The sequence below is a fragment of the Falco cherrug genome, chromosome 2 (genome assembly GCF_023634085.1).
Source record: "Falco cherrug isolate bFalChe1 chromosome 2, bFalChe1.pri, whole genome shotgun sequence".
In the NCBI taxonomy this organism is placed as follows: domain Eukaryota; kingdom Metazoa; phylum Chordata; class Aves; order Falconiformes; family Falconidae; genus Falco; species Falco cherrug.
In genome coordinates, this window is record NC_073698.1 from 107,076,652 (window position 1) to 107,096,573 (window position 19,922).

The 19,922-nt window shown below is 37.6% G+C and overlaps 1 long non-coding RNA gene across 3 annotated transcripts in view; it reads right to left on the reverse strand.

Moving 5' to 3' along the window:
- Window positions 1-19,922, reverse strand: part of LOC114017804 (uncharacterized) — a 332,083-nt gene that overhangs the window by 229,201 nt on the left and 82,960 nt on the right. The window contains exon 1 of one of the 3 annotated variants that reach the window (XR_003563062.2): window positions 14,202-14,578. The exons of 1 other annotated variant lie outside the window; for it this stretch is intronic. This is a non-coding gene — a long non-coding RNA (uncharacterized LOC114017804). Of the gene's footprint in view, window positions 1-14,201; window positions 14,579-19,922 lie in introns of those variants that run through there. One more of the 3 variants, XR_003563063.2, reaches the window with a different exon arrangement.

Genomic DNA, 19,922 nt, shown 5'->3' on the forward strand with positions numbered 1-19,922 from the left:
AGAGGGACCTTATAGGTTTCTCTGAATACATACTAAACAAGTAGGCAACATCAGTGATGGATTCAGCCTTACAGTTTATGTTTGTCTTTGTTATTTTATCACAATTCACCTTTGAAAAAGATGAAGTTTCATGCAGCATTGGTTCCTTCCTTATTACAAGTATTTTGATGGAAGAATGCCTCGGCATTTATTTTAAATGCACACATAAGCAAATCAACTTTACTTCCTCGCTGTAGAATTTGAAAAACAGATACAGCCAGGTTCAATGGATCAAACCCATCCTAATCTTAGTTACATTAATAATTATATAATAAAAATGTAGCAGTAGTTTTTCTTTTTTAAAGGCAGATATTGTGAAACAATGGCTCCAAGGTATACTTCTTATAAGAAACAGCAAAAAAGGTTACAAAAGGTTAAAAAATAACCCTTTCTTGTGAAAATTTTTTATTTCCACGCCACGGTTTCCAGCCTATGTTAGCACTATCACTGAAGATGTCCATTCTGAACAATTGTGTGTAGGTCTTCATACAACATGTGCACTGTGGCAGGGTTGGTCTGATCATAGTGGGTGTAGTACAACCGACACTGCTTATTCTCTACACTGTCAAGGAACTGTAAATATATCTGGTTGACCAGATTTGGGGGAAAGGGTTCACAGGATCGCATCTGCATTTGAATTAAATAAGCTGAGTTTTCCTAGTTCCAATTTTCAGTTACATATACAAATATATAAATGCATGCACACGATTGCAGATATGTCTCTGTATGTATTTAGCTTTATTGTCATCAACAGTATGCCAGCAGGATACTATTCAAAGGAGTTGCTTTACAGATGAAATTAAGGATTTCAAATGGAAGCTGTTTTCATCAAAAATTCTCTGTTCATCAAAACCAACTTTTCTATTTTTGGAAACATACTGGTTTTAATTTAAATGGCACTGGTGCACAAAGGCTAATGTGAGACCAACTGAAAAGATTTAAAGTGTTCCAGTCTTATTGCAGGAAGTATTTTCCCTCCAATTTTTTTTTTTTTTTTTTTTTTTTAATTCAGCATGTTAAATTGCCAGGCTTCTGTTATTTCTCCTCTTTATACAGCAATTCTCTAGCAACACACTTATAAGAGGGCTAAAATTACTCTCTATATAATCTACCCACAAGGCTGTGATCTGAATAGGAACTGTGTTACTTGATTCATTGCACAGTATGTTTCTGTTGTACATGTTTTTCTCAGTCACCATATGACAGAAGTACTGGCACAGTCCTTTCCAGTTTGTCAACATTTGGGATGTCCCAAGTGAACCAAATAAAATCTGCCTTTTGTAAAACTCCAGCAGCATGCAAGCTCTACGCCAAGAGTTCACCTTACCACGTCTGAAGCAATTCAGATAAATAATGAACATTTTTGTGCATCTCTCACACAATCTTTTTTTTGAAGATTTTCCCCATACTACCGGCAAATGCCCCTGCATGGCATGACCTGAACAGACTTCAGCATCAATCTCTTCCTGATTCTCCCAATTTATTGTTACCTATGAATAAATATATTGAGTAAAGTCTCACTAAGCCTTTACAAAATACTCTAATTTTACCTTTGTGACAGGCTTCCAAGTTCTTGATTTTTCTACCTATGAGCTGAGAACTTCTCTCTGTCCCAAAGCCTCCAGCTCTTCCAGAAAATATGTTCCATGGCCATTAGGTACCTATCCCATGGCTTTCTTCTTGTTTAGTACACTAGATTGTCAAAGGACTCCCCATCTCAAACCAGGATACTTTCAAGAGGGGTTCTGTGCAATGAAATAAGCAGCTTCATTTATCTCCACCACCCACAATTAAGGGGTGCTACATAGAGCTGCTTTACATTTTTCAGCTTTCCATACACATCTGCTTCAGCTCCTACAGAACCTGATTTAGCAACAGGGGACCAGTGGTGTTTGATTTTGTTTGCTAATGATTGCTGCTTGGAAAGGAAAAACAGGTGAAGCACAAGTAGGACAGTGGTTTCCACAAAGCCAACATGCACTTTACTTACCTCACATGCACTTCCAGTCACTTTTGTGTTATGTAGGAAATTCATCTCATCCTTTTCTTGTGGCCTGCTTCCCTTAGGGGCATTCCCTGTGCCCAGAAGGACTGCCTGTGGGAAAGCAGCCAAGGCCTCTGGTGAAGGGATGCCATGAACTCGTTTGCTGATTTGCCAATCAGAGAAGGGGAAAACATGAAAATTAATAAAGCCATTTTAACTCCTATATTAGCATATACAGTGCTTTTCCACAAGGATTTCCTAAGTCCAGAACACATTAGCCTTGCTGTGCAGGCATTAGTATTTCCTGCACAGATATATGGGAGTCCTAAGCATATACCCAGCCTCTCTGTTTGACCGGGCACTTCGCCTAGCTTTGGCAAGAGCCAACCGAAGCATAAGTAGATGTCTGATTCATAGAGGAGGAAGGAGAAGGAAAATAGCAATAGGACTCTTCATATTACAAAGCTCCTGTAATTGTAACTGTTGCATGAACTGTTGCTCTGAGGAAACTGGCAACCTGAAGCCATTGACTATACCAATGAATCTCACAGCCCAAACCAGAGCTTTGGAAGTCAATAGAAAGCCACATATTGATTTAAAGGCTGTTGGATTCAGGCCTTACCAGTTTATCAGTGCCCAAGCATGTGCAGTAAACTTCAATCAAATATATGCTTACATCTGGAAGCACTTTAAAAAATGTGATTTTGCAGGAAGTTCCAACATCACAACATGCTGCTAAAAGGAAAAGCACACTACTGGTCTGGTCCCTGGTGATTGAATGGACATGAAATGGGAGAGCCCTGAAGGGGAAAAAAACCCACTTGGTTGGAAGCAATAATTTGCTATAGCATGTACTGAAGAATCTTTTCCTTCAGAGAATCCCCATGGTTTACCCACCCAAAAAGGGTGTTCAGAAACACACAAAAAGGAGCAATAAAAAGACCTTCATATGCCACTTTCACAGTAGTCTCTATGCTCTGCTTTAGCAGCTGTAAGAATGGAAGATCGCTCTAAGGAAGTCTCTCAAACTTAAATGCCGTGAAGAGGGGAAAAGACTGATATCTGAGCACTGAAATTGTATGCCCAGCAGGTATCAGAGAACGGCCACTGTGTCTAAATGCCAGAGAAGTCTCTTGCCGGCAGTTAGGTTCAGATGCACGATGGTTTGCAGATGCATTGCCAAATAGCAATCTCAGACACCTATGCAACAGCCATTTTTGGAAGAACTGTGCCCTCAGCACTTCCCATGAAGATATGTAAGAGCTATTTTAAAAAACATTTTATATAGTATTTGTTAGTATATTAAAGAGGACCAAATGCTTTTTACAGTCTGATCGCTTGCCTTACTGTCTACCATCACACCGAGCTGTTAGGAAAATCTGTCCTCATTTGCACATGCTTCCATCCTGTGAAATCTAACTAAAAACATAGTTAAATCTTACTTCAAAAGAAATAAATCATTTTTCCATCTTCTAAACAGAATTTTGTGGGTTTGTTCCCACATTATTGTTTTGTCAGTTTATCACTAATTTAAAATATCTAGCATGATCAGCTGGAGTGGTTTTATTTGCTTTAATTTCTGGGGTGGGGGTGGGGTGGGTTTTTTTCTTCATGCTACCATCCACAGCATCCTCTGTGATAGACCATGAGGCTTCTGCAAAACTTGCTCCTAGACAGTAGCAAAGCTGTTACACAGAACCATGAACTTTCATGTCTATCACCCCTACCACAAAGAAAATGTGCCAAATTAGAAATACAGTTCCATAAATGCAAAGTCCTTAGACAACCTTCAGGGTCATAACTGCATACAAGATCACTTAAAATGAATAAGAAGAGGGCTACTGGGGCAAAAAGGGGTCTGGGATAAACTTTTTACTATATCAGTCACAAACCTGCACTATTGCTGAAACACAGGATCTAAACATTTCATTATTATTTTTTTTTTGCTTTAAAAAGCAGGTATATAGTGTTCCCTCTGTTATTCAGCATTTCAAAGCATAGAGTACATCCTAATTGCTAATAACTTTTAAAATTCAGCTAGAAATTTCTTCCAAAACTTGTTGCTGAATGGACTGTCTGCAGTGACCTGAATCGTTAAGATTTCCTGTTGCCAGTGCTAAAATTGCTATCTTGAAAAATACCCAGGAGAATATTTAGAAGTAGTACTTTGCTAAAATAGCCCATAAAAGACAACTGATACTCAAATGTCACAGGTTTCTATTTTCCTCTGGTAAATAATCTAGTGATTGCTGATGATCATCATCTGGTGCTCATTCGGCTTATAAAACAAAAGCATGCTAATGAAAATGAGTTGGTATTTTCCCTTATCTTGAATGACCTTAGGACAAGGAAAATTATCTGACGCTAGCTCCAACAGTTTAGAAAACCATATACATGTAATCAATGAAATCATAAAAGGCAACGGTCATTAATTTCCACTGATGTAGCTCGTTCAGCTGAGAATTAAAATGCTCTTTATAAATATCACTTAAATAAAAATAATAGGCAAGCATTAGTATTTTCAGTATTACCATTCTCATCTTTACAAAGGTAATCCCAAGTCCACAGAAGCAGGAAAGTTTTCCAAGGTGAGATGGGATACACAGGCATTTTAAATGTAAACAAACAGAAAATACCGAACTGCTTTAAAAATCAAGCTTTTCTCCTCATCTAAACACGTCTATGCTGACTTCAACACAGCCAAGAAAAGAACCAAGTTCTGGCTTAATTCCCAGTTTGAAAAAGTAAATTTCCTATAACTGAACTTCTATTACTGTATTTAGTATCTCAGCATACCTATCTTATTATTTATAGAGAATTTAACTGCAGTTGGACATCTTATATGAAAGATTAGTATGAATCTCATGTGTTCAGTGCAGCTTGTGATGACTGAAATAGTAAGTGATTTTTTCCATACAGGATAAAACACTCAGCAAATAGAAAAAAACAGCAAACAAAATGTTCTTGTTTGCCTATAGCAAGCAATTTACATCTTTTTTAAGATCTTCTGGCATTTGGTCCTTTATTCTTTTGCAATAGCAAACCCAAGGTGTCCTGTAAGCACCAGATTGAATGAAACCTGCTTTCCTACAGATTTATGGTCTTTGCTCTGTAACTCCACATTCTTTCTTCTCACTGCAAATGGCCAGATCTCTCCACATTGCCTACTACACTATCACCTGGCAGGAGAAACTGTGCTGTGACTAGTCTGGGACTGCACATATTTTGTTTGGCCACTAAGCCACTGCCAAACAGAATGTATAACAGCTATGTTCTGCCTGCCTTTTCCTCAAAATTGGCACTAGGTTTCTTTCTTCCATACAGTCACAGATTTTCATAAAACATGGTATTCATTGGGAATTTCACCTTTCAAATTTAACTGAGAGACACACAAGGGTTCAAAAACCATGGAGAAGGGAAAGAAAAAAAGGTGGATAGACAAACCTTAGTAGAAGTCTCAAATAACAAATAACAAATAGTTAAGAATAATACTGCTGATACTGTGATATCTCACCAGCTCTGTGAAATGCCAGGCTACAGTTTGGGTTGTTTGCGTTTTTTTATCAGATTCTAAGATTAGGCTCTTAAATCCATTTTTTAGGAACTGTGATGCATGACCCTGATTTCAGTATGGCAGGAATCTAGCATCTGACTTTGTGACATGCACCACACTCAGCACTTCATAATACAGGACCCCCTGACTTTAGACATACCAACAAACACCTACAAACGCATCCAACCAGATGTAAATAATTGCACACAGAACACCGAAAATTAGACCTACAAAGTTAAAACCAACCAAATTAAAAAAAAAAACCTCTATATAAATATTATCAAATTAATACACTTAGAGCTAAAAAAATGTTTTATAAAATATATAAAAATATTTTAGCAATAAGACATTACATGTTTATAGTGATTTGCACAAAGATACAAAGAAGTTAGATGACACATTAAGATTTCTAATTCCAGATGTAGACTGAAACTTTTAGAGCTTCTTAATGTTGTAGTAAACTAAGAGTAAACCCAGAATGTCAGAGATGGACACAATGTCAATGCCACTGTTTACTACATTTCTGTTTCTAAACTCCCATAAAATGGTTACTTTTTCAACTATTTAAACTGAAATCAAGGTGTTCAACTAAGCTGATGTCTGAAGTTGAAAGTTCTTTCCAACAGTCTATAACTAGACTCTTAAGAACAAATTTCCCCATCTGAAAATCAGACAGATGTGCAACTATGCATAGATATATTTGCTTAATTCAAGTAAATAGAGTCAAATTTCCATCTCAAGTTTTTGATGTTTCAGTTTAGACCAGCTCAAAAACCCTAATGTAACATTTCCCCTTTTAGAGTCCATTCACAATGACTGAGGAGTTCTTTGAAGTCATAATATCAGGCCATATATAAAACATTTTATTAATTTCAGTTTATTGCTGAGAAGATTGAGGTACAGTAAGATATCATTTGGTTTAATATGTAATTACTAAATATAAGGTAAGTGTAGTTAAATTCCCTTTCCCCTAAAAACATATTTATTTCCTTATAATCTATCATGTATTGCTTTTGTTCTTCCCTCCACCCCCACCCCACCCCCAGAAAGGTATATGTTGGAAGGGGGGCGTTTTGGCCAAATTTTAGGCAAAAGCATTGTGGATTTAATACATAAAATTAAGTATGCCTTTTTAAAAGTATGTAATATGACTGATGTCTTAATAATAGATAAAAGATGTACTAGATGGAATAAAGTCAAGATTCTGTGGGTCACGATCACACTGTTCCATGATACTTAATTATTAGCTGGAATAAATATTGGTTCAGTGGTTTTCCATGGAATTTTCTATATCTTTCAAAAGATATATTCATCATGACCTGCCCATATGCCAAAAATAAAATACCGATACACTCCATAATCTAGCCATATAGGGCACGATGATTAAAAAATAACTAGCTTTTGAATCGAGATGGCTGAATAAACAAAAGAAACTTATAATAGGGCTAGCTTTGAGGTAAGACAGGGGAGGTGGCCACTGCCTGTCCTGCCAGGGAGAACCCAGGCAGCCAGTTAGCTGACCTGTGTCTACCAACCAGTCACAGATCTGTTGTCTTGCCTGGTGTAAAGTCAGGAGAGATGCAGAAGTTCCTAGATTATTGCAATTATGTACATGGGGCATGAGATAAAGAGGGAGAAAAAACCCCAACACATCTGTAGATTCTGAATTAATGCAGCCTGCTGCTGTTCCAATTGCAATCTAGGAAAGCATAATAAAAAAAAAGCATCTCTGTGTACCATATGAATATATATACCAACATCCATATGAAACTTGAACACTCCTATTCACTCAGAATGCCTCATAGTGGCATTCCTTCTTTTTCTGAAAAAAAAAAAAAAAAAGAGTAAAAATTGATTGCAATTCATAACTTCTGGTTTAGTAATGAAATCAAAACAATTCTGGGAAACAGCCAACAGCAGCATTAAAATGAATAATCTACATCAAAACTGAGTATTACTAATACTTGAAGAAACTTGATGACGGAGAGAGGGTTCGTTCCTTCTCCATGTGAGATGCCCTAAGATGGCAATCTTGCTTCATGCGCTTTTACTTCTCAGCACACAGCTAAGTTAACCTTGGATACATGCTCACACCAAGCTCTTTCAGCATCATGGTCTCTAAGGAAAGGACACTTGCTGCTATACATATGCAATGCCCAATTTGTCATATAATCCTCAGAGCAAATAAAAAAATATCAGTGTGCACCCTAATATTTACTGCCAAGAGACATGTAATAAATAGCTATAGTATAACATCTCCAGTATAAAACAATTTAGATCTTTTTTTACCTCAAGCCCTTTAAAAATAGTCCATAAACCACCTGTTGATGACATTGTTTCAAAAATTGTTGTTCAAAGACTTTTGTTGAGTTTGTTTACTCCACTTTTAACAGGAAAAGTATAATTTATTCCCACTTCTGCTGCTTAAAACAATTTTAACACACACAAAAAAAAACCAAAAACAAGAAAATAAGAAGAAAATAAAAGAAGAGAAGAGAAGAAGAAAAGAAAAAGACAAAGATAAAGAAGAAAAAAAAGATAAAGAAAAAGAAAAAAAGAATCACCTGTGGCTTGGGACTACACAATAGAAAATTTCAGGCCAAAAAATACAGTTAAAAAATGGCAAAGTGATAGAAAGCAAACAGTTTAATATAACTTAAGACGTTATTAAATTACCAGATCCTGCCAAATTTCTTGTTCTTTCCAGAGGCTAGCAGTAGACTGCAAATGAAGAGGGGAAAAAAATACAAAGGAAAGAATTTGAAGAGTCCTACTTTTTTAGCACAATCAATTTTTACGGGTTTTGCTTTATACTTACATAACTCTCCTTGATATCAGTGGAAGGATAGCTGCACCTACACTGGGTACTTCTGCAGAAACTTCTTTTGTGAACTGCCAGCCAGAGCTTGGAAGAAGTTTTATGGGGCCAATGCAGAATGCAGTCTGATGTCCACATGATAAATACAATGGTATTTTCAACACAGACTGATTCTGTCACTGTGCTGTGTCACATTCAGTGTTTTATGAATAAAGTTCCTTGCTGATGACTTTCTCTTGCATTTTCCTCATTTCATTCTTTATAACTTACTCGCCCTTACTAGAAGCACAGATCTTTATTTCAGGCCTTTATTATACACAGGCAGAAATAACAGAAGCTCAGTGACAACCAGGTCATAATCACAAGCAACTTATAAACTGTACACCAAAACCAGAGTCAATATTTTCAGGGGACTCTGATCCTCACTCTGTAGACACAGCAAAGTGAAGTTCCCTCAGGAAACATAGCTCTTTGAAGGCACTTCCACTAGCCCGCCCATAATAACCTAGACATCCATGGTTAGCACTGAAGGAAATAAATTTGTCTCCCCCCCCTGCAGCTTTACTCTTTTTTGCTTGCACAGCCCTGGATCTAGTAAAAATGCCACTGGGGTATATGGTGAAGCGGATCAATCCAGGTCAAAAACAATCTTCTTTTTATTTTTAAATTCTGAACCATTTCTCTGAGTAGCCTCCACAGGATGGGTATCATTACAGGGGCATCAGAGAAATGGAAGAAGAGGCAGTAAAAGAGCACCGAGGTACCTTCAACCAGCTCTGCCACAGAGAACTGTTCTTGGAAGGAGGTCTGTCTGGTGCTGCCTTTTGGAAACAATGTAAATAACCAAAAGTAATGGGATATGTACTTCAGGGTAGGGCTTTCTCTTTATTTAATTTTTCTTTACCATTTAACACCGTTAAGCTGCACTATTCAGAACAGGGCTGATCAAAGGGCCTACACATCTTCCACATGACATTTATGGTCCATAGGACATTTTGGGGGTTAAGAGATATGGAGAATTGGTGGTATAAATGGAATATTTTCATTCTAGATGGCTTAGAAGAGGGATATGAATGTGCTTTTTTCAGTACTTTAAGCTGTATTTCTTACCTACTTCTATCATATTGCTAAATAAATTAAGATTACATAATTAACACCAAAATATCATCTCTGGATTTTAAAGGCAACACTGGAATTGAAAAACTAGTTATTGTTTGAATCACTGGACATTTCTCTGAAGGAGAGGTAGTTATTTCAGTAACTGAAGGTGGCACTACAGCGTACCTTGGTTGTGTAGTATGGGTGTCATTTCCAACAGAATACTGAAAATTCCTGAACTGTTACGGGTGCCCCATACAGAGATTGCGAATCATTGTGAATACTGTTTTGAACTGATGGATGAGTGAATTGAATATAAGGCCTCACCCCATCCTTACCAAAGTCAGCAGGACCTTTGATGGAGTCCTGGATACAGGCCTGGCTGATAAAATAAATATAGAAGTGGATGGTCTGGTCAGAGCAGAGGTAAAGGAAAATCCATTGCCATTTCTTTTGCCCTTCACTTCACTGATAGCCTGTTGTCTATTGTCTCATGTATCATGCTGCAAATGGCTTGCATCTTTCCCAGATCCAAGAATCAGAATTGCCAAAAGACCTTCCAAAGGGTTTTACAAAAAATTTTTAAAAGTTGCTGGAATCCTGTTGGAGCTGAAAAAAGAAACTTAACCTCTGCTCAAAAATCAACTTGTCAAAGCAGATGCAACCCTCCATTATGTAACCATTATGTGACCCTAATTTTGGAAGGAACAGTCTTTTTTTCTTGGGTGAATTTATTACTTCAGGTATGAAACTGAATGCCAGCAGTGGAAATGCTTCTAAACAAACCAGGAGAAAGCCAGCACTTTTGCCTTTGTTCTTCCTACTTTTTTCCTCAGTATTTTGTCTCTTCCTTTATTGAAGCCAGACGACTGCATGTCAGCTGACAATTGCCAAGGCACAGGCCCACCTCAGTGACTGACGGACAGTTTTAGAGAGGGTGGGTTTCCTCTCTCATGCCATCTTTCCTCTACTTTTAGATCTCTCCTCTCTCATGCCATCTTTCCTCTACTTTTAGATCTCTCCTCTCTCATGCCATCTTTCCTCTACTTTTAGATCTCTCCTCTCTCATGCCATCTTTCTTCTGCTTTTAGATCTCCTCTGTTTTGCTCTTTAAGTTCCTTTCTGCCTTATCACTGTGCCTATCCTCATATCTGATTACTTCTGCTTATTCTCTGTGCCCATTCGTTTTTACCCATGTATTGCAATCACTTAAATCACAAGGCAAATGTTTCTCCTTTCATCTGCACTTTCACCTTCATTGTTACCTTTTGGGACAGTCTTCTGCTGATGGTTTAAATATGTTGCAGGAAATTAAAGTCAGCTTGGGTATTCCAAAGACCAGATCTCTGCTCTCTTTTTTTGTTTTTCATGGACAAGCATGTGTACATTTTCTGTTTCTTGCTCCCTTACTTACTGAACTCCAAAACTCCAATATTGCAATACTGTTGTTGTAGATATTCCCCCGCCCTCCCCCCCTAAAACAGATCTACAGTTCCTGAATTGATAAAGCTTGGAGATCAAAGAAGTTTAAGGCCCAAGTAATCACAGTCACAAAAGAACTTTAAAATGTGATCATAAGTTGTAGCTGAGAAGATGTCAGAAATTTTTCTGTCTTTATCTTAAAAAATTCTTTTAAAAATAAACTGTTTAAAAATTGCTAGGATATAATATAGGTGGGTTTTTTTTCTTCTCAGTTTGTCTTACCAACACTGCGATTCACTGACACCATGAGTGCTACAGTTCTGTTCCTGTCAATTTTCCTTCATCTCTCAGTATAGATATCACCTTGCTGTGACAGCACAGACTAGTTCCTCCCTTTGACAGAAAAATCAACTTAGTCCTGAATTCCCACCCTTTCTCATGTGACAGTAAAGATATCCATAGGTACTGTGGAGACCTGTTTCTGTAATGTACAGATGTCAATAAAATGAACATGTCTAGTAAATAAAGTTTTTCCTCCTTCCACATAGAACTACAGAACAAACCTAAAAGTGAACCTCCAAAATCACTTTTCTATGTTATTCGCAAAACAAATCTGGTTCCTCCTTGACTAAACTTGACTAAATAAATGAAAGTTAAAAAGCAACTGTGTTTTAATCTTTTCAAAACCACTTTTTTCTCTAACTGGTGTCAGAATGTAAAAAGCCAGTATACAGTCTGAGCTCATGATTCTTTGATTTTCTCCAAGAGAAAATAGTATTTGGAAATACACTATTGATGTTTAAACTTCCTGCCAGTCACATTATATTGTGTCAGTCTTCCAATGGTCAGTAAGAACACGGTTAATCATCATTCATATCATTATTGTAGGGGCTTCCATGAATCACAGAACGCAGCTACTGGGAGCAGATATTCTACTTTTAACGATAGATACAGGCATAAAGTCCTCAGTAAATTCTTCGCCTCCTCATTAAGCCCTTTCCCCTTCATCAGGTTGGTCATCAGAGCATGAAGAAATGTTTCATAATCCTCTAATCTGGTGTCACAACACCACTGGTGCATTATTTTGCCAATGAAAACCCCAGAGCACAGAAAAGGCTGATCCTCTGTTTGTGTGGCTATGGAGGAGGTGGCTGCATGCGAGCACCCACCAGCCCCTGCTCCCCAAGTGCCATGCGACCACCAGGAGGTGGCTGGCTCCCCAGCAGTCCAGCCCACCAAAGCTGAGAAGAGACCACCTCCTCAAAGTTTGTTTTTCTTTCAGTTTTTAAGGTTGTAAAGTGCTTCAGCAGGTATTCCTCCATCACAGCATAGCCAAAGAAAAAAGTCATACATTTGTATTCTGTAAGAGAGCACATTTCTTTCCCTCAAAGTGAACCCTGAAACTCTTAAAAGAAAAGCACACCCTTAACTGTGCCAAGGGCACAGCCAAGAATTTTCTTGTAGAAAGTCTAAAGTTTACCCCAAGTCAAAATAGATAGGAATTCAATTCACAGTAAGAAAACAAGAAGTATCAAGTCCATTTAGATCATCCTACAGTGCAGCATTGCCTTCAAATCCGTACTTGTTAGCATTTCTTCGAGACAGTCTTAAAAAGGAAAGGGATGGGGGGAAAATATTTTCAAAACTGATGGGTAAACTCAAGATCTCGAACTGGCAAATAAGAATGGACACAATAGGTGAACAACATGAACTTCTGCACTTGAAAGGGACTGCAATGTCAGAACAACACAGATCTGAAGCATCACCTTATTTTTTAAAACAGGCTTCCTGCTAACTGCTAGTAAGTTTCAGATAAGCATACAAACTTAGGAAGACAGGTCAAGAAACAAGTTGTGACTGTACCCTCTGTGTACAGTTCATCTGATGATTTTCTTACGTTGTATATCAGAATTATTCTATCAAAGAACATTTTTCCCTTTAGCTCTGAATAACTGCTACATAATTCTCAGACTTTTCTTGCACTTTCTGACTTTGGTGATTTTATTTTTTTTTAAAGAAAGCTATTTATTTCGAGAAAGATACAATAAAGATGATTTTATACAGAATCACACTTCTGCTGGAGGAAAACCACTCATTTTTCCTCTAAATTACAGACAGCTTAAAACATCACATACAGAGTAACTTTGACATGCCTCGATGATTTATTGCTCTAAATTTCATCCACTCAGCAGTTTTTGCAAACATATTTCTAATGTTACTGTCAACATGCAATGTTTAATTCTGTTGCTGTGCTAATAAAGCAGCTTTTTCAAAGTCAGTAACTGAAATAATATTATAGCTCAGATCATATTTATTACCATTAGAGTAGATGACTAGTGTATCTAACACAATCTGTTAAAGAACTAGTCCAGATGGATTGTGTTTCCCTCCTTAAGCGAGACAAAAGTTACAAAAGCCTTATTTTCTGTAATTTTACAACTTACCTAAAATTTAGATAGCTCCCTGGTATTTATGGAAATATGTATCCAAGTATAAATCCTTATTCCCTTAGCAGAAATCAGAATCACTGAATCTTGTTTTAAGAAAAATTTATGTGTATCACAACAAAGGAATGCAAAAAAAGCTGCAGGAAGGCTTGAGTAAATAAAATAAGTATGGATAGAATAAAACTGGCTTCCCCCCAAACCCCAAGTTTGTCAAAAGAACAAAGCACACACAAACAGCGTGTAAAACCTGAATTCAAAATACGTTTATAAAAAAGGGATGAAGACACATGTTTTTTCTATTTCAGCTTGAAAAATAAAGGGACACAGCAATGAGTCTTGCTGGCAGGCAGATAACTCATAGGCCCTGACCCTTCGACTCACCAGGAATTCAAACACAAAGCTCTTTTCATAGTGACCGTGCCATACATTCTCAAGATAAGGAAGCAGAATAAGGAGCAATGGAGAGGTGCCACAAAGCACAAACTGCAGAAAAGTGTGCACAGAAATTATGTTCACTTATTCACCTATATGCAGCTGCACACTAAGTGCTGGCTGTAAAACTGTTTCTTTCCAAATCAGAAGCCATGCAGTGTGCCTTTAGAAATGGGACCTGTCTCCTGAAGAAAGCAAAAGCAAAAGACAGAGCAAGCAGCAAGGAAAGGACTATCCCTGTACGCTTCTGTGTAATTCAGAACTGAAGTGCACATCCGGACAAATAATCTGTAACACAATGAGCTCTGCAAAAGGATTGCTGTGGTAAAATGGAAGGGTTTTTAGAAGCAACAAAAATAACTACATTTCAAAAAAAAAAAACCAAAAACATTTCAAATCTGGACTCACCATAAAAAGCAACAGTTGCATGAAGTTAGTGTGTTATTTTCTGCCCTGTTCCACTGCACTTTTTGCCTAGTTGTCCAACACTTGGTAGCTCAGAGCTGCCACACAGAGGCCCCTTCCGTGATCTGGCTTATTTGCCTGTCAGTTTGAGTCTCAGCTTCTGTATGATGCAGCTGTGCACTTTGCTGAAGGTCTAATATAATTTCCATAAGCTTTCTCCCTGCCTGGAGCAAGCAGTTTGTTCTCCCTGCTCAATAAATACTCAGATCACTTTTCTGGTACTCACAGGGATAAAGCTTTAAGTTGTTAAGGAGTTCTAAGTAGTGGGTGGAGAACATAAGCTCAGTACAAGGAAACTCTGCGCATAATCAGAAACTGAGAAACTTCCTCCCTTTCCCCCAACCCCTCCTCTCGCCAGGCGAAGCTGCCAGTGCCTCCTTTACAGAAATTTAGGAATGTAAAGGGAGGACTCAAAGGGGCCCAGTCAGACAAGCCTTTCTCAATCAATTAGCTTGCAGCCATTACTTGTGACCCTAGGTCACACAACATAAGTGTGTGGGGTGTGCCTTTAGGGGTACACCAAAGCTACTTATTAAAACTTACATAACCAAAACTGTTCAAAATCAAATAAACTCTGAAAGCTGGAAAATATTTCCCATGTGCCACAGTTTTGCAGGAGGAAGAGTTTTGAGTAGAGAAATGCTACTTTGTTTTTCCAATAACAAATCATTTGGTGCAGGAAACTTAACTTTTTTGTACTTAAAAAAAAAAAAAAAAAAAAAAAAAAAAGAGATTGAAATGTGAGATTCACAAGCAGACTTTAAAGTGATATTTGCTTTACAATTATGCAAAAACTACATAATACCGGCATGAGTGATATTTGATGAAGAACATGATCGTGTTTCCTAAAATAAGACTATTGTCTGTAGCTGCAAAGGAATAGATATTTATAGGACTGTTTAATTAATTCATGAAGTTCAGACCACGTATTTCAGTCCTCTGCAAGAAATGAGTTCTGAGCATTTGGATTCCATTCTTCATTTTAATACTCCAGCATAACAAAGCAAACAATTTACTTTTTAAAATGGTCTGGAATATTTAAATACTGCTGTAAGTTACCCTGCATTGAACACACAGGGAGAAGAGGGTGTAACTTACCATGACTCCCGCACAACAAGTTTACACCCCTTGGTGTGCAGGAAAACTTCAAAAAGACCCTCAGCTTCATATCCTGCCAACCCAATGACATGGAGATGATGCCTTGGGAAAACCCATGAGGGAGTCCTGATTTCAAAAGCAGAGCTATGACAACCCCTTTCTGGGCCAGACAAGATCAATGCACTGCAGGGGCAATGCACTTTAATCTCAAGGTGCATCGCAAAGCATCTTTAAGCAGAGCCACAGATCAAGGCTTATACCTAGTCGAAAAAAACCTGTTCAGCCCAAACTTTACTTAAGGTAACTGAGCAACAGCTACACAAAAGCTTGTAAAGGATTCAGGGAAACACATAATATTATAGGAAAGTAGCAATAATGTATTGAAATTCATTGAGGATGTTGTAGACAACCTGCAATCTAAATGTCTCTTCTCCATTAAAATCCCAGTCAAATTCTCTGAACAGGCAGCATGGCTTGTGTTAGCTCAGACATTCATTCCAGAGATCAGATTGCAGGATCAGGGCCACTGAGTAAGTGCCCTGAGGTAAGGATTTTGCTTCTGTCTTGCACATAAGACAGCATTTAATAAATTAGGTCACATTCAAATCCTTGGAAAGCCCCGGCAGTAGAAATAATAATCATAGAAACTTTAATTTTGAATGAAAAAAAAAAAAATGGACTCAGGATTAAGACACTGCACTGGGATTTAGGATATTTGGGTTCTGTTCCTATTTGTGTCTTAGACTGCCTGAATGATTTGTGAGACATTGTTTTATCTTTTGTGAGACATTGTTTTATCACTTGTCTCACAGATGTAAAGCCTTTGCCTACTCAAGTCTATCAATAAAATGTGAGAATAATATTCAGCATATGTATCCCTTCAATACTGCCTCACAGTGCATGCTATACATATTGGAATTAAAGCAGTATTGAATATAAAATATTTATTGCTACAGGACTTCTGAGTAACCAAAACCAAGGAAACTATCTACATCAAATCTCCCAAAACATCATTCAAATCTGTTATGAGCTTCAACATACACATAATCTCCAGGAGATAAATGCCAATCCATGCACATGAATATACATGATATATAGTTAATTCTCTCTTTTAACCAACTAAATGTAAGGTTTCTAGAAAGCTTACAGGGTTGGGCCCTTAAATGACAAGTGGTTGGGGTCCCCAATAGTAGAAAAAAATGGGAAAAAGTGTCTGTCTGGAGACAGGCTGCCTAGAGTGTTGTTCCCAGCAAGTGTTAAGAAATGGAGAACTGACCCCACGTTTGGCCAGTCTCCGTGAACTTCCAGGCTCGGTCAGAGGAGTTACTGTTAATTTCAGGTTTCAGTTTAACCTACAATTCCTAAAGCAAGATGCACCCCAAGCACTCCATTTGAGTATACATTATAGATTCACACACCTTTCTTTTAGAAAGGTTGATATGGAAAATTTACAGCACAAGTAACAAAGAAATTCAAAGGATGTTTTTAATGTAACTTAAAACAATGCTTCCACACTGGAAATAGTAATAGAATAATGGCTCCTCCTGGCACTATTGAGTCCCCTGGCTAAGGGCTCTTCCTTTTCCTGATTGCTGGCTGTAAAATTACACCTCTATTGGCACCACTCCATTTCAGCTAAGCAAAGCCAATGTGAGCCTTTTCAATATAATCTCTAATGAAGAAAGATGCAAAGCTAGAAGGACATGGTCCTCAAACCAAAGACGGTAGCCAGAAATATATAAAACTCCTTCAGCATTGTCAGGGCACTCTCCTATGAGTGAGACTCTTTTTAATGAATAAAAGTAAACACCAACCTAGTGTTCACACTTTTACATTCTAATAAGCATCAGCCCAGAACAGACTGTATTTCAAGGAAGGATAATGTAAGTTTTCACGTATTTTTCCAAATTATGCTCTTTCTTCTCAAAAGTCATGAGTCTGGGAGATACCTACCTTAATTAGCCTTTTTTTTTTTCCTTCTAGCTGTCATATATGCTTTCATACTTTTTACATACATATTTACATACATATTTTATTAACAAATAAATCATCACCTAGGGCGCATGCATCTTCCTTCTTGCACGCAAAATTTTCACACTTACTAACTCAGAGATAGCAAGGAGATCAAATGTGCAAGTATTATACAAACTTTTCTTTGTATATGCAGATCTTCAGGCCTGGAATGCATCCGAGTTAAGTGTGATCAATATATGATCATGCTGCGTTAGGGGATCTTTTGTGAATAAAAGGGTTTTCTTATCTGGGTGGTTCTTTTTCTGCATAACACTGGTTAATATAAAAAGCGATACCTGTAACATTAATTCAGGGAATTAGCTCTCCTCCTCTATTATGCTTTTAAATTAAATTATATTCATTTTAGTCAGATAAAAAAGCTATGTGCAAAACACTTGTGGTAGAACTTGTAAAGTTTATAGTGTTGATAGCGGTACTCAGTAAGACATTCATATCTTAAGCCGTGCTCTAAACACTCTACATTAAAAGCAACAGCTTCTTTAAGAAATCAAAACAAAACTAATTCCAGAAAAAAAAGGAAAAGCTTGCAAATACACTACAGTACTTTGAAACAGATCTTCCACTCTTTAAGCCTTCTTCCCCTGCCTTCCCCCACTCCCTTTTCCTTTCAGGAAACAAAACTCAAGAAGAGAAAGAGAGGGAGAGTCAAAAGGTTACAGCTGGCTTGTAAGTGCAAAGAACGTAAGAGGCCCATTCTTCCCCTTAACACCTGACATCCCAGGGTACATTTTCTTCAGTACTAAGTCTGGTGGATTAGACATGCAGCTCCTTTTGATAACGGAAGCTGTGCAACTCATTCGCCATGCACCGATACTTAAAGTACTCCTCCTACCCCTGCCTCTATAAATTGTTCTCCTCCTGATCCAGAATTACAAACTTAATTAATGGAAATTTGCATTCTGTCATGATCAGACCCAGTTAAATATCTTGTCCAAATCCTGGATAATATATAAAAATTCATTCCTGGCACTCTAATGTTTGAAAAAGTTGCAGTAAAATCAGTAAAATTATGCATTTATTCTTAATTACAAATAAAAGCCAAGAAAGAACAAGATACAAAGCTAATGAATATTAAAACATTGTTAAAAAAAAAATCCTCCCTGACAACCTTTGTGACAGCGTTATAACATTCATGCCACTATTCTTTGGCGACTCAGAATACACAAGCTTCCGTGTTTTCCACAGCTTAGTGCAGTTAAGTAGAACACACCTAAGGCACATTTGTTGCAACTACAGAACAATGAAAGAGCTAGAGATAAATACAAAATTATCAGCCTTTGCTACACTTTTCCTAGGATGGAGCCCCCCCCATATAGCTGAGATCTGCTTGTTTGGCTGGTGCTTAGGAACAAGGAAACAATTACCTCTAATTAGGTGCATAATCGTACACAAAATGGAAAAGGACTGAGAACAAAGTGCATTCTAAACACCAGAAGACTTCAAGCAAAAGAACAAAACAGAAACAAGCTTGATTAAGGTAGAAAAGGTAAAGTTCAAAAAAATCAACATCTAACTGGTCTAGCTGCAACAAAAAGCAAGAGAAAGTGAGACACTGTGATTGCTTGGACTTTCACACAATTAATAAATGCTATGATCTAATTTAAAGATAAATTCTTTTCAAGAAAAGATTCAAGCTCCAAGGTCAAGTTGAGTAAAAGCTTCAAAATAGATTAACAAAACTGAGGGATTGAGAACATAGCAGAAAATGTGAGTTCTTTGCTGTTTGGGCTGCCCTCTGGATCTGGTAGCGTGGTAGCTCTGGGATGTTGCTCACCAGCTGCAACCGAGCAACATCAGTCCCTCCTTCCTCTCCTCCCTCACCTACCCCGTCTTACACACCAGCCAAGTGTTTTCCATTGTGTATACAAGATACTTGTACAAGTTTGAAAGTGCCTTTTTGTTTTGGTTTGGTTTTTAGTACAATGAATATTTAAATTCTGTTTCTTGGTTTTTGCAAATGTCTTAATCCAGTAGCTACTAAGAGAACTCACAAATATTACAGGAAGAATCTGAGAAGGGATAACAAAGATCAAAGAGGCAAATGAAAATTCTGGCGATTGATAGCCAAGTCTCCAGAAACATACCAAGATAACTCTAATTTTTAGGACTCAAATGTGTGAAAAAGCTGATGAAAAGATCTCAGTGAAGATTTAATGGAAGACTGTGAGACCTGCAGCTCCTTTGAAGATTTTATAACCAGCAGGATAAGATTTTTTGAAGAAATTTGTTCTTACAACTTGTTCAGGTGCATTGTGGTGGAAAACTTGCTTCAGCTGGTGTGATTTCCAGGAAATGAAAACAAGTAGGTTTGAGTTTGTCGTCTGGTACCTAATTGAAGGACTAAGGTTGGTTTTTTGTTTTTTGGTTTTTTTTAAGCCACTTGGATCTTAGAAGTATGGGTGAAAGCAAAAATGGAGATTAAAGAGAGTGCAGCCATTCCAGAGACAAGCATTAAATGAGAGTTTAATGAGGTCTGCCCATCACCTCACCAGTAACCTGCCAGGTACCACCACAAAAAAATCCACTAGACCT